The 3,926-nt window shown below is 41.2% G+C and overlaps 1 protein-coding gene and 1 pseudogene across 1 annotated transcript in view; both read right to left on the reverse strand.

The window, feature by feature from the left end:
- The window catches only part of LOC103743784 (calcium/calmodulin-dependent protein kinase type 1D-like), a 12,536-nt gene extending 9,483 nt beyond the window's left edge, over window positions 1-3,053 (reverse strand). The window contains exon 1 of the mRNA XM_008845255.3: window positions 2,782-3,053. The gene's annotated coding sequence lies outside the window, so the exon portion shown is untranslated. The remainder of the gene's footprint in view (window positions 1-2,781) is intronic.
- Window positions 2-2,889, reverse strand: LOC103743786 (annotated as a pseudogene).
- Window positions 3,054-3,926: the final 873 nt, after the last annotated feature.

Here is a 3,926-nt window from a genome sequence, read left to right on the forward strand (position 1 = left end):
GATCTTTAAATTGTGAATTATCTTCATTATGTATCCTTTTTAATTCCCTGATATGTAGATTTCTAACCCTTTCTAGCCTTTCCAGCTCAGCCTGGATCTCTGCTTCCTCTTTCTTAAGATGACCTAATCTGAGTTTGAAGATTTCTTCTTGTTCATGATATTCTGCTAAGGTTAACGTTTCATTTTCAGCTCCATTGGTCTTGCCTTTCCGCTGTTTCTGCTCATTGGTTGCTGGAGGGGCCTGACGCATGGCAGGAGGCTTCCGCTTTGCTAACATTTTCCGCTGTCTTTCTATCTCTTCTCTCTGTGAATTTATCCTTTCCTGTTGCTTGATAAGGTTTTGGAAAGCGTAACCATCTGTCCATTGTTCAGTAAAGGAGGCTCCATGCCGGACAGCGGTCCTGCATTCTCTTGTCTCTACATGCCATCTTCTCTTGTTTTGACTTTTCTACAAGGAGCTTCTTACTCATCATGACACATCTATTTAATCGTTCCTTGTATTTCTCTAACATCTTTTGCTGTTCATCAATCTGCCGTCTCAAATCACAATTGGCTCTTAATCATCTATTCTTCCTTCCTTCTTCTCTAAGTCAGAATTCTTACTGTTTTCTAGTGCAGATATCTTTTCTATTGTGAGGTCAGACTGGGTCTGTCTGTGCTGGATGGAGATCTGTTTTTGTGAGCTGCAAGAATGTTCTGTGTTGCCAGAACCCATAGAAGAGGGACTGTTTTGTTGAGCCAAAACAAAAGTGAAGCAAAGGCCGGCTCCCCGTTGTGCTAACTGCTCTGTGTCTAGGCGAGGCTTAGCCAGCATCACTGACATGAGAGTTGGCAGGGCAGACTGCTCCTCTGGGGCCTCCTTTACAGCACTACCATCTAAACCATACAGGGGCTGCTCTACTCGACGCTGCAAAACATTAAAGAAAGCACACAACTGACATGAGAAAGATAATTTGAGTACTGACAAAACATGCGACAAGTTCAAACAGTTAAAAGAAAGATGCATGATTTACATACAAGCTCTTTGAAAACAATTACAAAGAATAACAACATGGTCAATGAATTGTTACTTTGCTACAAGTCTAATTATATGAAAGACATTCTAATGATTTTACATTTATATAACTCAATTTAGAGATTTTGTAGAGTTTGCCAGATCTTGAAGGTAAGACCCTGTGGCAGTACAAAAAAAAGCAGGCCATATTTTGGACACAGGACTTGGAGCAATGGAGCCGGTACTGACCAGGAAGTCTCCTCCCTGCAGACTGGCTCTCATAGTATTAGAGGATATTATGCGGCTAAGGAGAAAGTCCGTCAAGGGTCCAGCCCCAGTATAAAGCCTAATAAGCACAACAACGACCAGCATAGCAAACTATCTCTATTGGTGCAGTAGTGGAACTTTTATCTTGGGGGTAATCGACAGCTATCTTATTGGACTTAAAGCCCTCTCAATGGGAGAGAATTCATATATGGTACTGTAAACATAGCCAAATATACATAACTGGAGTGGTCATAGATCACTCATCTGCGGCCAGCCTGCTCGGGTTTCTTTTTTAACCGTGGCTCCGGGAATGAAATTCAGGTCCTTGTCCTTGCAAGGGAAGCTATTTATGACTTAAGCCATCTACTCAGCCCCTAGGCTTTATTTTGTAACTGACAAGTTGCTTTTTAAGTTCATACGGAGCCTAGGCATTTAGGTCTATGGCAGAGCACTTGAGGAGTGTGTGCAGGTATTGGTTTACTTCTCAGCACCATACAAAAAATCCAAAGCAGGGAGTCAATAAAAATCAGAGAACTCTTAAGAAAACTGAAAATAGATTCACCATATGACCTACCTATGCCATTCCTTGGTATATACTTGCTTAGTCATGCTTGTTGCTGTTCTTTTCACAATAACTAGGAAATGGAAACAACCTAAATGTCCCTCAACTGATGAATGGAGAGTGGAATGCAGCACATTTACACTACAGAGTTCTACTCAGTGGCAAAGAAAAACAAAATCATGAAATTTGCAGGTAAATGGATGAAACTAAAAACTGTCCTACAAAGTGAGGCTAACACACTCAGAAAAAGAAACAATGTGTTCTCTCTCTCTCATTTGTGGAGCCTAGTTCCAAATCCTTAGTTGTGAATACATATCCTGATGTAACTGCAGGAATCAGGAAAATGGAAAGTAAACAAGCGGGGAGAGAAGGAGCTTTAGATAGAATTACTCAGAAAGCATAACCTTTCCTTTTCTTCTCTCTCTCTTTAAATTCTCCCGGAGCTTTAACAAAAAAATACTGGGCAAGTTACTTACACGCCACTTAATCAGGCTTTTAAGTCTCATTTCCTTTGATGCTAAATAGAAGGGGCAAAGTAATGCTGATACAACCTCAGCATTACTTGTTGCAGTATTTAAAATAGAAGATACAGAGTAGCAAATCTGCTCTTGGTTGCTGCAAGATTGTTCTCAAGACAGTCATAAACTCTTAACATAAAACAAGCCACAGAAGGCTTTAGAACACGACCTAACCCCTGACAACAATCTATTTTTAAAGAATACTTTTTAATTTCTAGGTAATGAAAAACCAAGTTCAAGTACTCTACAAAACATAAAACCATTAAGGAGTCCTGGCAGGCGAGGCAGGGCAAAGGTGGCTGCCTGACAAGCTTCATGAACTGGGCTCTTGCCTCTAGCAGCAGCTGCCCTCTGAAAATCCACACTAGATCACAAGCGCCACCTTGTGGCAATGGTCTTCACACGGCCATCAGTGCCATTCTGCTCTGGGTAAGACATACCAAGAGGGGCCCCGCAGAAGGGTCCTGGGGGGAGTAGCTTCCTGGGTAGTTGTCATCTTCCTCCTCTTGTATCTGTTGAAAGGTTTGCTTCAGAGATCTCTTCTGTTGCTAGGGAAAAGAAAAGTGCCAAGTTTGAGGCATTTGGATATCCTGCTTTAAATGCTGAATGCTATGTACAATGGCCACACGTAAAACAGGGAAAGGGAGTGCTCGTTTTCAGAGATACCTTCACGGTAAGCTATTTTAAACTGGTTGTAGCACCTTTTATGTTGCTGAAGAGACAAGAGGGTCCTAGTCTATCGCCTCAGATTGACTCTCTGAGCCAATGAAAATGCTATTGAAAAGCATCTAAAAGTGAAGCCTCCCAGACTATCATATTTTAAAACTTCAGATCTTTAAAAAAGATAGCAAAAACAAAATGGTCACAAACCATGAGACAATACAATGAAGCAAATCAATGTGTGTGAGGGTTTACAGAGAACACATGGAATAGAAAGTAAGGTATTCTATGCTTTCTAGGGATCATTTCAGAAAATAAGCAGAGAAATTCATCCATAAAACTGTCAGATTCTAAACACAAATATCTTCTAAACTATTCCTTTGAAAATACAATAAACTCAACTTTATCACAAATTTTTTGAGACAGTATCTTGCTATAAAGCCCAAGCTGGTCTTGAAATCCCAGTTTAGCCCAGGCTGCTCTGAAGCTAGCAATCATGCCTGCCTGTCACCTGAGTGCTAGGATACCAGGGGGCTTCTTTTTGAGACAGGGTCTGCCTGTAGCCACAGCTGGCCTGGATTCACTATGGAGACTAGGCTGGTCTCAAACTAACAGAGATCTGCCTGCCTCTGCCTCCTGAGTGCTGGGATTAAAGGCCTGCGCCACCCCGCCAGGCTACAAATAGTTGGTTTTGTTTTGTCTTATTCTTGCAGTGCTAAGAATGGAATCCAAAGCCTCGGGCATACTAGACAAACACTCTACCACCAATCTCCATCCTCAGCTCTTTAGGAACTGCTAAAATACAATAAAGGTAGACAAAAAGGTTATAGCTTGAAATTCTTCAGCTTCCAAACTCTCACACTGAAATTATTATATATAAAAACCAAACCACTTGCTACATTAAGACACTTAGAATCACTGACTT

This window comes from Nannospalax galili, unplaced genomic scaffold (genome assembly GCF_000622305.1).
Source record: "Nannospalax galili isolate Female #2095 unplaced genomic scaffold, S.galili_v1.0 scaffold1802, whole genome shotgun sequence".
NCBI lineage: Eukaryota > Metazoa > Chordata > Mammalia > Rodentia > Spalacidae > Nannospalax > Nannospalax galili.